The sequence below is a fragment of the Zingiber officinale genome, chromosome 1B (genome assembly GCF_018446385.1).
Source record: "Zingiber officinale cultivar Zhangliang chromosome 1B, Zo_v1.1, whole genome shotgun sequence".
Lineage (NCBI taxonomy): Eukaryota > Viridiplantae > Streptophyta > Magnoliopsida > Zingiberales > Zingiberaceae > Zingiber > Zingiber officinale.
Genome location: NC_055986.1, coordinates 56,003,127 through 56,018,176, shown reverse-complemented (window position 1 = coordinate 56,018,176; position 15,050 = coordinate 56,003,127).

Genomic DNA, 15,050 nt, shown 5'->3' with positions numbered 1-15,050 from the left:
AACCCTAGCTCTGATACCAATTGTTGGTTGCTACTCAGAATATCGTACTGGTTCCCTTGTACAAAAATTTTGTACAAGTCTTGAACCATTCCTAACAACCTATTGTGTTCTTTAGAAATTAAATTTGGAATCGCAAATAGAACTTAACATTATTTATTCAAAATTCAACTTATCTGTTCTTAAAGGTTTAGACTTGGATTGCAAATGATACTTAACATTATTAATCCAAATCCACCTATGTTACAAATTTGATTAAATATTTATTTCAGAGATCGGCTTCCAGGTTAAATATGGCGAGGCACTAGGCCTTCTTGGTTATGGGAGTATCCACCACTTCCTAGACAAAGTCTTTCAACGAAATTCAATATTTAATCTCCTTATAGTAACCCTAGGTTTAACCAATAAGAACAATCGAATCACAAGATCGGAAAACAAAAGAAACACAAATTCGAATCATAAATCCGAAACCTAGAAACGTTAGCCTTTTGTGTTTGGTATTTCAAGATCTAAACAAAAAGATGAACTAGTTATTATGCGGAAACTAATAACTAGTTATACCTTTTATAGCTTATAGACCTCACGATCTTCTATCGTATTCATCTTCTTATCTCGGACATCATGTGGGCGACGATCTACCGAGACGAGAATCCACCCAAGCCTCCTTCTTCTCCTTGCAAGTTTTGGCCACCAGCAATCTCCTAGAGATGAAGAACTTCGACCACCAACAAAGCTCCAAAGGATGCTAGGAAACAATACCTCCTATCTCTTCTTCTTCTCCAAGCAAAATCCGGCCACCAAGATCTCTCCAAGAAGATGATGCCACCGGCCACTTAAGAAGAAGAATAGGGGAAGGGGAAGAAGAGAGGGCCGACCATCACAAGGAAGAGAGGAATACTAGAGGATATCTTGTTATAAGGTGAGACACCTCTACCCTCTCTTTTATATTCCTTGGTCTTGGCAAATAAGGAAAGTTTTAATAAAAACTTCCTTATTTTCCTTGCCATAGAAAGGAAAATTTAATTGATAAAAAATTTCCTTTTCTTTTATGGATGTGGCCGGCCATATCAAATCCTCCAAGGAAGGAAAGCTTTAAACACAAAATTAAAACTTCCTAATTTGTTTTCGGAAATTTAAAATAAAAATTTCTCTTTTAAAAATTCCCTTCATGGTTGGTTATAAAAGGAAATTTTTATAAATTAAAATCTCTCTATTAAAACATGTGGATGATTTACAAAAAGGAAAGTTTTCTATAAAATTAAAATCTTCCTTTTAACTACAAATAAGGAAAGATATCAAATCTTTCTCTTAATCTTTTTATAGAAAACTATAAAAGGAAAGATTTAATTTTAAAACTCTCTTTTAAAATCATGAGGATGGTTACAAAAAAGGAAAGTTTTATCAAAAATTAAAATCTTCCTTTTAACTACAAATAAGGAAAGATATCAAATCTTTCTCTTAATCTTTTGTAGAAAACTATAAAAGGAAAGATTTAAATTTTAAACTCTCTTTTAAAACCATGGTTACCACATAAGGAAAGATTTTTAAAAATTAAAGTCCCTTTTAATTTAATTATGGCCGGCCACCTAAGCTTGGGTTCAAGCTAGGGCTGGCCACCTACTTAACCCATCTAACCTTAGTTTGGTCGGCCCTAGCTTAGGCTCCAAGCTAAGTTTGGCCGGCCACCTTAAGGTGGGTAAGAAGGTGGGTATGGGTGGGTATAACACTTTATAATTAAGAGACTATGACAGAGACCGAGAGGAGGAATTGGTTTTGGTCTCCCGATGAACTTGAGCTTCCCGTGTTCGCCCCGAACACCCAACTCGAGTTTATCAATAATATCTCATTCCACTAAAGAGTTATTATTGAACTACCACACCAATCCCATATTACTATATGGGCTCCTTCTTATCATGAGTGTGTTAATCTCCCTGTGTTTAAGATATCGAATGCCCACTAATTAAATAAGTTACTGACAACTCACTTAATTAATATCTAGCTCCAAGAGTAGTACCACTCATCCTTATCGTCATGTCGGACTAAGTTCACCTGCAGAGTTTACATGATAATCCTTATGAGCTCCTCTTGGGGATATTATCAACCTAGATTACTAGGACACAGTTTCATTCTATAATCAACAACACACCTTATAAATAATATAATTTCCCAACTTATTGGGCCTATTGATTTATCGAACTAAATTGCACCCTTTGATAAATTAAAGAAATGAATATTGAGTATATGTGTTTGTTATTATATCATGATTAAGAGCACACACTTCCATAACAACAAAGGTCTTATTCTTTTATGCAGTCAGTATAAAAAGAACTTACCTTAAATGATCTTGCTCAATACACTTAGAGTGTACTAGTGTAATTTTATAGTTAAAATAAACTAATACCAAATTACACTACGACTATTCCAATGGTTTGTTCCTATCCATCTTAGTCGTGAGCTACTATTTATAATTTATAAGGAACTAATAACATAATCTTCTGTGTGTGACACCACACACCATGTTATCTACAATATAAATTAATTGAACAACTACACTTAGCATATAAATATAGACATTTGACCAATGTGATTCTTATTTCTAAATAAATATTTATACAAAAAGTTAGGCTTTTAGTATACACTCTAACACTTACTACCTTTCTTTCCATTAAAATTCATTCTTCATTTACCTTTAACACTTGCTTCACGATTAGCTCAAAGATGTCTTCCAATGTTAAGTGTATTTAAGGAACCAACATATTTATTCTCCAATTCAAACAACATTTTCATCTCTGAATTACAACACTAAAGATCCACTTCAGTTTCCATTTTATTTCTATCGCAATTGTAATTTTGGATTATGCTTTTACAATTGATTTCTTCATCTATATTTAGAACTCATTTCTTGTTGAATTAAACCTTAATGATTAGATTCTAATATTTATCAAAGCTCACTGCTTCTTGATTTCAGTTGTAGCAGTTTTTGACACTTCTTATATTCTATCCAAATCAGCTTGATCCCTGTTAATTCTTTGTGCCAATCATTTCAAAAATTCATTCTAGGATTCTTCACTTTGTTTCTAATTTCATTTATAATTGATTTAGAAATCAAACAAGTATGATCTCAAAACAACAGCTTCCACCATTTCACAGCTTTTGTTTCACAGTTCACAGTTTTATAGTTTTCAAAATATGAATCTGTCCATTCAATTTAAGAACATCATTAAGTATTGAAAATGCAAGATCTTCACTTGAGTTCCTCAATGATTTGAGGGATGTTGATAGAATTTTGGTACACGCTTGATACAACTCAAAAATTGAATTCTATTTTTCAGCTTTACACCTCACTATTTTGAGAATCAAGTACTACCCTTTTCTTTCTTCTTTTCAGATTTAATGATACCATCTTCAAGTGCTTCATGAGTGGAATGACACTCATCAATTAAATTTTGAATCCTGATCCCTAATGATCAGATTACCAGCAGACCAACATCACTGTTTTGAGCAACTTCAGTTCAGAAACCAAATTACTAAAACTCCAGCATTGTGTTTCTGATTCCTATCCAATTCTCAGTCTAAAAATCTTGTAAACTCTGATGAAGCAAGTTCAGCATTTAAAAATACTAAAACAACAATAGGATTTCAGTTTTTTAGTGAACCGATGTCTCTAAACATCAATCAGCACAGTAAGATGCAAGTTCTGAATTCTTTGAACAGCTTCCTGACTTTGTGTCAACTAGTCATCATTTAGCCACCAAAAATTTCAATTCCTTTTCATCTAGCTTCTTAAGATCCTTATCAATTTATCCTCCAAAAATTTCTAGGTTTCAGCAACTCTAGCTTGTCATAACTCATTTTTCGAAATTGGCATAGAAATAGCTTGGCAGTGATGCTTCATTAGCAGGTCTGCATTTCTTTCTTTCTGATCTTCCTTGAATTTCTGGCCAAATATTGAACTTTAATCTCCAAAAGACTATCTTCTTAACATTCAATCACAATTAGCTTGCCCTCAATGTTAGTATTAGCTCTAAGAGTCAATTGTGATATGATTGACATATCCGGATTAGAATCATTGAGTTAGACTCAAGTGAATCCAACTATATGGATTCAATCTAATCTGAATTAAACTTGAGTTAGACTCAAGTGAATTCATTCACTAAAGAGGATTAATGAAGAGTTAATTTTGAAATTCATTCCATTTTGAAAGTTGAATTCAAAATGAAGAGTTTAAAATGGCCTTAATGGAGTGTTAATGCTTATTAAGTCTCATTAAGTGAATTAATGATCATTAAGTATTTTCATTGGATGAAATACAAAAGCATTTTTCTCTCATTTTTTAGTATGATTTTTCATTCTTCTTCCTCTCCTCCCTTTCTTTGGTCAAAACTTACTAGAGGGTTGCTAGCACAACCTTGAGTGTTGGTCTTCTCTATTTTCTTATGTTCGTGTGGATACTGAAAGAGGCACGAACACGTGATCGTGCTAAGGTCCTAGCTGTCGAGAGATTGAGTACACACGTCAAAGGTATAACTCCTTATCATGTTAAAGCTTAGTATATGTTTTCTTCCGTCGCATGGATCTTCTTATAGGAACTAGATGTTTTCCGCTATGCGTTCTACGTGTTTAGCATCCTAATTCCTTACAGTGGTATCAGAGCCACTTGCGAAGGCATATGCTAAGTTATTAGATTTTTTATATGTGATATAGAAATTGTATGATAGGTTTACTATGATTTGTAAAATTATGAGACTCAGCCAAAATTATGAGTCTCGACCAAAATATTGATGTTTTGTTGGGACCGAAACATAGTTGGTGTTGTGACTAGTAAGGTCTCGGCCAAAGGTGTTTTGTTGGAAATGAAACATAGTTGGTATTGTGGGTAGTAAGGTCCCGGGTATGACAGCAACTCATACAATGAGTATGCGAAATAATTGTTGGTGCAGGAAGTATCTGCCAATCGAACCTGAGTTTTGATAATGGCAAAGGGCTCAAAGTTAAGGTTATTTGTTATCTAACAAAGCTCATTGAGATTGCAAGAAAGTCCTAAGTTGTCTTAGGCAAAAGGCCTAGTGGATTCTAGGTAGGTAAAAATCCTAGGGGCTGGTAACCTTAGGTCCTAGGAGAAGGTAACCCTAGGTGGAGGAAAGTCCTAACTGTGGTTAGGCAGGTGGAAAACCCTAGAGGGTGGTAACCCTAGGTCCTAGGGGGTGGTAACCCTATGCACAAAGTCTAGTCAGTCTAAAGGACCGATCTGGCAACAGGTAATCTCTCCTGAGAGGAGTAGGTGAGGACGCATTCCCTAGTGAGGGAACAGTAGGTGTCGGTTCAACCTAGGGTTTTCGGAGGAAATATAAAGTCAGAACCTGATAGTCTCAAGGCTGTTAACTTAATTGTTTAATATATTATTTTCTCTATTTGCCTAACTCTGTTTTGTAGGAAACTAATAGTTCTGCAGGGTCGGACTCTGCTTTGATCGATCGACCAAACAACCTGATCGGTCGATCGAACCCTAGTACACAAAGGATTAGAATCAAGCTCTCAGTGAAGGATTGACCAGAGGGATCGGTCGATTGAACCTCGGGATCGGTCGACCGGACCTCAGGATCGGTCGACCGAATCTCGGGATCGGTCAACCGAACCTCGGGATCGGTCGACCAAACCTCGGGTTCGATCGACCAAACCGAAGATAGACAGAGACTTGGTTGAGCGTGTTGATCGGATCAGATGAGGTAGAGACCATCAGCTGATCGGTCGACCAAACAGAGGGATCAGTCGACCGAATGTAGACACTATCCAGAGAGGTTGCATCTGAACGGAAGGTCGGACAAGTTTAGCAGGTTCAGTCGACCGAACTAGGGGATCGATCGACCGATCTAGGTCGAGTCAAAGCTTGATCCTGAAGATCAAGGGATCTGGATCAGGCTTGAAGCTGCTATAAAAAGGAGTCTTGGCTAGCTACTTTGAACACAATTCTACAAGCAATCTTCGAAGCTGTGCTCTACGCTGAAATGACTCAACGACACTCAGCTGCTATTCCGACAATCGACGACTACTTCCATCATCTTTTGTATTGTTGGTATAATCTTTTAAGTTTAATACTTGTATTTACTTATTTGTAAAGATTCTCGAGCTTATAGTGATTGCCCACGGAAAGCGATTAATGATTGTGGGCCTTGGAGTAGGAGTCGACATAGGCTCCAAACTAAGCAACCAAAAAGTGTTAGCATTGCTTCCATGTCTTTACTTTTCCACTGCGTATTTACTTTGAGTTTTCCGAAACAAATGAAAGTGAAAGTCACGAGCGCTATTCACCCCCCCTCTAGCGCTTTTCAATCCTACAATTGGTATCAGAGCGGGGCCGCTTCAAATTAGTAAAACCACCATTCAAGCAATTTTTTTGTGGTAATTTTGTGAATTTTCGGAGTCAATCAGAATCGGTAAAATTGCCACCTTCCGATTTGTTTTATCGATCAAATTCTTTCGCCTCTCGAAGATGGTGTAAACACTACTCAAGTTTTTATTATATTTTCTTTTTCCCACACTACTAATCCAAGACTAAGTCTTGGAACAACTTTTCCTATTTTTTATCATGCTAGATTTTTAAATGGCCCATCAAGAAGGGTATAGCACTGCACTCCCTCCCCTCTTCTCTGGCAAGGATTTTGGCTATTGAAGAGATGAATGGAGTACCGCCTCAAGACGCAAGTCAAGATGTGGATAATTATCCAAACGGGTCTCGAACTTCCACTCGACGGTACTGGAAAACTAGTGTCATGCTAGAATTGGGACTCCAGTTTGATGAAGAAAATCGAGACTAACGCCAAAGCAACCTGCACCCTTCAATGCGGTTTAACCAAAGAAGAGCTAAACCGAGTCAGCTCATTCTCAAGCACGAAAGAACTATGGGAGAAGCTGATCGAGCTGCATGAAGGCACTTCCAAGACGAAAGTAAGTAAGCGTGATTTAATTTTGAATAAATTATATAATATAAAAATATAGGAAGGTGAGTCAGCAAGCTAGCTTCATGCTCGTATACAAGATCTACTGAATGGACTCCACGCAATCGGACAAAAGGTAGAAAACTGCGACGTCATCAGGTATGCATTAAATGCATTTCCGAGGAACACCTTGTGGGCATCCATGGTAGATGCTTACAAAGTGTCTAAGGATTTGTCATTAATTAAATTAGACAAATTATTTTCTAAATTTGAGTTACATGAGCAGACTAATACTACTCCGGTCGAGAAAGGTATTGCCTTGATTTCAAGTACAAGCAGAATGTGGGATGCAAAAGCAAGGCGCAGAATTGAACCCGAGTCTGAAGAAGAAGAAACGGACTCAGAAGATGATGACAACGAGATAGCAGTCAAACTTGTCAACCTTGTATGAAAGCTTTACAAGAAGAAAAAAAGATTCACCAAGAAGGACATCAAGAAGGTGATTCAGTCCAAAACGGTACAATCAAGTCCAAGAGCAAAGTCTGAGGTAACCTGCTATGGATGCAACAAGAAGGGACACATCAAAGCCAACTGCCCAAATCAAAAGGAAGCGAAGAGGCAAAAGAAGAGGAAAGCACTACAGGCAACGTGGGATGAGTCTTCCTCCGAAGATTCTGACGAAGAGCTCGAACAAACGAGCTTCCTCGTGCTTATGGCCCAGGAACAAATTGACAAATCAGAAATTGAGAGCAAATCGGAAACCTAGTCTTAGTGAAGCCACAGATCCATATCCATTTCCGAAGGGCCTAACCCTACTATGAGATCTTCTCAGTTAGACAAATTACATAATTTAGTTAATTATCTGTTATATAAGTTAGCCAAATCCAACGTTTGGGTCAAGTCACTCCAAAGGAGGTAACACTTCTTAAGGAGGAGACTAAACTTAGTTCTTTGACTGAGCTAATTCAAAATGGAAGTTCAACTCAAGTCCAACAACTTGAGGAAGAAAATTTCAATTTGAAAACTCAAGTTAAAGAACTTAAGGACACATTGGAACAGTTTACCTTGGGTTCCAAGAATCTAGATCTAATTCTTGGAAAATAAAGAGCCGTATACAATAGATCCAGACTTGGATTTAAGGCTAAATGAAAATATAAGTCTTACTTATCACTTATAAGTAGAACTAATAGAAAAATAGTCCAAGCATGGGTTCCCAAGTTGAACTTAGTTAATCAAGTTAGACTTGGTCATATTGAATCCCCAAGGATTAGATCCATTACCTTGATAGACCCTATCGAGGCTATGATCCAGGGGGAGCTAATAGAAAGACCATCTTTATCGATAAATTTGTTTGATTCTTGTTTTTACTGCTTTATTATGCATGCTTAGACTAGGCTAGATAAGGACCTAGGCATGATTTACACTTGATTAGTTAGACCTAGGGGTTTCAAAAAGGAAATTAAAAATCCAATTTCTTTGAAAGGCTTTGTCTAGAAGTGGTGGATGTGTTGGATCGGATAAGTGCGATAGAGGGGGGGTGAATATCACGCTTTTTAAAACTTTTCTTTTCATATTTAAAAACAATTAAAGTAAGCAGCGGAAAGTAAATGACTCGATTTGGTTACTTGGTTCGGAGCCTAAGTCGACTCCTACTCCAAGGCCCGTGATCCTTGATCGCACCGATGGGCAATCCACTATAATCTTTCTTTCTGAAATCCTCGAAAAGAAGCAGATAGTACAAATGATGAGTAAGATAGTAACAACCTACTATCTTACTTGAGTTAATTACAATGCAAGCTAATAAAAAATATACCGACAAGTGTACAAATTGAAGCTCGGTCGGTACTTCCAAACGGAGTAGCTTGAAGAATTGTAGAAGACTTGTAGCATGAGCAGCTTGCACAGAAGAGAACTTTGAGATGATCAGAAAGTATATCCATCAGCCTCAGACCTTGAGCTACTTTTTATAAGATCGTCGATGTTCGGTCGATCGATCCCAGGTTCGGTCGACCGATCCCAGGTTCGGTCAACCAAACCAGCTTCCTTCCTTCCTGGCTGAGATATGATGCTGATTTGATTTTTGGCATTAATTGATCATTAAGGGTTCGGTTGACCGATCCCTTTATTCGGTCCACCAAACAGATTCCTTCCCTGTTCATTGAGATTTGCTGTGATTTGCATTTACTGCGCCTTTAATATTGATCGTTCGGTCGACCGATCCTCTGGTTCAGTCGACCGATCAGTGTAGCTTCCTTCTGCTTTTAATCGTTGCTGATTAAACTGACCTGTGCTGAGTCATCCTGGTTCGGTCGACTGATCCCTACATTCGATTGACCGATCCGGTTGAACCTGTAACACTGAGTTAAACAAAGTATCCCTACAACACAAAGGTTAGCACAATAATATATAATGTATGAGTAATATTAGATAGTAGAACTGTCTTGATCTCAACTTGGAAACCTTCCCAGTTTCTTCAGTTGGATCAGCGACCTTAGGTTATTCCCTTCAGAAACCTAACCTCACTGTCACTCCTCTAGTTGTTTACCTCAACTTACCTGCCAAACATGGTCCTCCAGACATGTTTGGACTTTGCCTGCTCAGTGTCTGATCGCCTGATCCACTAAGACCTTTCCTGCAATACTATATTAGCCAACAACAATAATAATGTTGAATCCAATGGTAAACCTAAACCTAGATTTACCGAGATCCGCTAGTCCGTCGACCGAAAACCATCCGATCAACCTTGCTTGGAGTTCACTCCTCCAAGACTTCTCGTTACCTAAGGTTATCTCCCCCTAGGTTTTTCACCACTTGGCTTCACTCACCAAGACTCAGTATTCGGCTACCCAAGAATTAGGTCCTCCAAACCTATCCACCTGACTTCCACGATCTACCGAGATTTCCCTTACCTAGCTTGCAATTAGGACTTCCCTTGCCTAGCCTACAACTAGGACTTCCGTAGATCAAGCTCCATACTTAAACATATTTGTCTGACATTAAAACCTTGGAGGTCGATTGCACCAACAGGATGACCTCATACCCAAGAAGGCCTAGTGCCTCGCCACAGCCTAGAAGCCAATTTTTGAAATAAATATTTAATTGACTGATTGTAAAACTTGAGTCACACTCAAATGTAAATCAATCCTTAGATGATAACCTAAATTAAAGATAAAATTAACCATCTTACAAAAACCTATAAAATTCCCTGATTGATAATTTAGAAAAGGGTGAGATGAACTTAGGTAAATTTAGAATTAATCAATCATTTAATAAATATAATTTAATAAATCTAATCTTAATTAATCATTTAATAAATTTAGAATTAATTAATCATTTAATAAATCTAATTTAATAAATCTAATCTTAATTAATCATTTAATAAATTTAGAATTAATTAATCATTTAATAAATCTAATCTTAATTAATCATTTAATAAATTTAGAATTAATTAATCGTTTTATAAATCTAATTTACTTAATCACTTAATAAATCTTAATTAACAAATCTATAAATCTTATTTTATCATTTAATAAATCTAATTTAATAAAATCTTAATTATTTAATAAATCTAAGTTAATAAAACCTTAATTAATAATTTAATCTAATCTAATTTAATAACACTGATTTATTAAGTCGAATCAATTCATAATATAACTTAATAAATTCAATTAAACACAAAACCATCTCATAATCACCCATAGGAATAATATATTTGATAATCTAGACTGGGTAAGATGGAGTAGTAAGGAGCTAATTTCAATCAAACTATCTTTTGATCTGTCAAATTGAACCAACTCAAATACTTTATGTGTAGGAACATAAAGATTTAGATCAATGGGTGTTAGATAGTGGATGCTCCAGACACATGGCTGGAGACATATTGAAATTCACTAAGTTACAACTCAAGAACTTAAGGTCAGTTGCGTTCGGCAACGACGAAAAATTTAAGGTAATCAGAATATGTAATATTGAACTGAGTTCCGATTTTATTATTCGAAAAGTTCTATTGTTGATAAATTAAATTTTAACTTACTTAGCATTAGTCAGTTATGTGATTCTAGGTACTTAGTCACATTTTCAAAATCTAAGTGTTTAATTAAAAATGTTAAAAATCCTGAAATTTCACTTAAGGGAATTAGGAAACAAAACATTTTTACAATTGACCTACCAACTTCCTCACTAAAATGTCTCTTAACACAATAAGAGGAAACTAAGTTGTGGCACAGAAAACTGGGTCACACACATACCAGACTCATTTCAAAAAATGAGTCAAAATGTCTTAGTTAGAGGTTTACCCAAATTAAAATTTATAGAAACTACAATTTGTAATGCTTGCCAATAAGGTAAACAAACCAAGTTAACCCACAAGTTAACCAACTTAAATAGAACTAACTCGATACTTGAGCTCCTACACTTAGACCTATTTGATTCATATGGAGCCAAATCAATAAGCAAAAACCAATATTGCTTAGTTATAATTGATGATTACTCAAGATTTACTTGGGTAAAATTTATAAAAACTAAAGATGAAACCTTTAAAATCTTTAATAATTTTTGAAAGTTAATAGAAAATGAAAAAGATACTAAAATTAAAAGAATTAGAAGTGATCATGGAGGGGAATTTGAAAACCATAAATTTACTGAATTTTGTGAAATTAATGGATACAAACATGAGTACTCATGCCCTAGAACCCCCCAATAAAATGGTCTAGTAGAACGGAAAAATAGAACCCTACAAGAAGCAGCTAGAACCATATTAAATGAATACAACCTGAATAAACAATTCTGGGCTAAGGCAATAAATACAGCCTGTTACATTTAAAATAGGCTTTAAATCAATAAATTTCAGAACAAAACTCCATATAAAATATATTATAAAAAAATCCCCAACCTAAACTATTTAAAGGTGTTTGGATGTAAAGTTCATATTCTAAACACTAAGGACTACTTAGGAAAATTTACATCAAAATCAACTCCTGGAATCTTTTTAGGGTACTCCACAACCAGTAGGACTTATAAAGTCTATAACAAAAATACTCTGAAAGTTGAAGAAACAACTAATGTGATTTTTGATGAAGAAAATAACTTACCTAATTCAATAAAAGAAAATATTAATCAAATTATATAAAATATTAATACAAGAAACATAGTAGATGATGAAGATATTCAATTTAAACCTAAAGAGTCAAAAGAGCCAGTTGTTGATCCTGAAACATGACCTTCTAGGATAAGTTCCAACTACCCATCTGACCAAATTTTGGATGACCCAACCCTAGGAGTATGAACTAGATCATCCTATAGAAACCTAAGTCAGATAGCCCTTATTTCAAAGAATTTACCCAAGACTATAGAAGAAGCCCTACCTGACCCAGACTGGATATTAGCAATGTAAGAGGAGTTAGCCCAATTTGAAAGAAACCAAGTCTAGGAACTAGTACCTAAACCCATAAATAAAGCCATAATTGACACTAAATGGGTATTTAGAAATAAATTAGATGATAAGGGTGAAATAGTAAGAAATAAAGCCAGATTAGTAGTAAAAGCATTTAGTCAAGTAGAAGAGTTAGACTATGATGAAACCTATGCACCTATAGCTAGACTTGAATCCATAAGGGTGCTGCTAGCCTATGCAACACATAAAGGATTCAAGTTATACCAAATGAATGTGAAATCTGCATTCTTAAATGGGTTCTTCAAGGAAGAGATGTATGTAAGTCAACCCCCAGGATTTGAGGATTTGAATCACCCAAACCATGTCTTTAGGTTAAAGAAAGCCCTATATGGACTAAAACAAGTACCTAGGGCTTGGTATGAACACCTATCAACTTAACTAATATCTAAAGGATTTAAACAAAGTCAAATAGATCAAACTTTATTTGTAAAAGCCTTAGAAAAAGATATTTTTATAGCCTAAATTTACGTAAATGATATAATTTTTGGGTCAACCAATACTAAATTTCTAAAAGAATTTACCAAATTAATGGAAAGTGAATTTAAAATGTGCTTAGTTGGGGAACATAACTTTTTCTTAGGCTTACAAATTAAACAAACCAAAGACGGAATTTATATTTTTCAAACAAAATATGCTAAGGAATTAATTAAAAAGTTTGGTATGGAAAATTCTAAAAATATAAATACCCTAATGGCAACTAATGTTAAAATTGATTCTGATTTAAAAGGAAAACTAGTAGACTTAAAATACTATCAAAGTGCAATAGGAAGTATACTCTGTTAGGATGTATACTAAAAGCCTAGCTTTTGTATGAACATTTATTTTGAAATGAGAATCACATTGGTCAAATGTCTGCATTTAGTTAAATTCAGTTGCCCATTTAATTTATATTATAGATAACATAGTGTGTGGTGTCACACAGAAGATCATGTTATCAGTTCCTTATAAATTATAAATAGTAGCTCACAACCAAGATGGATTGGGACAAACCATTGGAATGGTTGTAGTGTAATTTGGTATTAGTTTATCTTGACTATAAAATTACACTAGTACACTATATGTGTATTGAGTAGGACCATTTGAGGTTGTTTCATTTTATACTGACTGCATAAAAGAACATAACCTCTGTTATTATGGATGTGCGTACTCTTAATCCTGATATAATAACAAGCACATATACTTAGTATTTATTTCTTTAATTTATCAATGGGTGAGATTTATTCATTAAATCAATAGGCCCGATAAGTTGGGAAATAATATTATTTATATGGTGTGTTGTTGATTATAGAAGAAAATTATGTCCTAGTTATCTAGGTTGATGATATCCCCTTGAGGAGCTCATAAGGATTGCCATGTAAACCCTGCAGGTGGACTTAGTCCGACATGACAATGAAGTTGAGTGGTACTACTCTTGGAGCTAGATATTAATTAAGTGAGTTGTCAGTAACTCAGTTAATTAATGGACATTCGATATCTTAAACACAAGGAGATTAATGCACTCATGATAAGAAGGAACCCATAATATAATATGGGATTGGTGCGGTAGTTCAATAATAACTCTTTAGTGGTATAAGTTATTATTGATGAACTTGAATTGGATGTTCGGGACGAACACAGGAAGCTCAAGTTCATCAAGAGGTTAAAACCAATTGCTCCTCTCGGTCCCTGCTGTAGCCTCTATAAAGCCTCACATTCACCCATTTTGATTTTGCTTCTTACCCAAATGAGGGGCCGACCACATCCTTGCTTGGTGCCCAAGCAAGGGGCCGGACAAGCCCTCTTGGTGCCCAAGATGTGGGCTGGCCAAGCCATGCTTGGTGCCCAAGCATGGGGCAAGCCATGCTTGGTTCCTAAGCATGGGGCTGGCCAAGCCATGCTTCGTGCCCAAGCATGGGCCCGACCATACAAGAAGAGAAAAGGAAGTTTTGTTGAAAACAAAATTTTATTAAAATCTTTCCTTTTTATAGCTTTCTACAATGGATTAAAAGAAAGATTTTAATTTTGTTAAAATCTTTCCTTTTTTGTAGTTATCTACAATGGTTAAAAGAGAGATTTTAATTTTGTTAAAATCTTTCCTTTTTTGTAGTTATCTACAATGGTTAAAAGAGAGATTCTAATTTTGTTAAAATCTTTCCTTTTTTGTAACCAACTATTATAGGAATAAAAGGAAGATTTTGTTTAAAACAAAATTGTGTTATAATCTTTTCTTTTATAGCTATTTACAATGGTTTAAAAGAGAGATTTTAATTTTTTTAAAAATCTTTCCTTTTTTGTAACCATCTATAATAGCAAATAAAAGGAAATTTTATTAAAAACTTTCCTTATTAGCCGCTAGCAAAGATTATAAAAGAGGAGGAGGGGATGCTCTCTAATAACACAACCAAGGCTCCTTTTATAATTTCTTGTGGCCGGCTCTTCCCTCTTTCCCCTTTCCTCTTCATAAGGGTCAGCGACACTTGGAGAAGGACCTTCACCTTATGGCCGGTTGCTTGGAGGAGAAGAAGAAGAAGGAGGAGGCCTCTTCACTTTGTATTCTTTGGTGGTCGAAAGCTTGGAAAAGAAGGAGAAGGTCGGGTGTCTTCATCTTGGTAGATCGTCGTTCACACGACGTCCAAGAAGAGGAGAGAATACAGTAGAAAATCAAGAGGTTTTTAGTTACAAGGAAA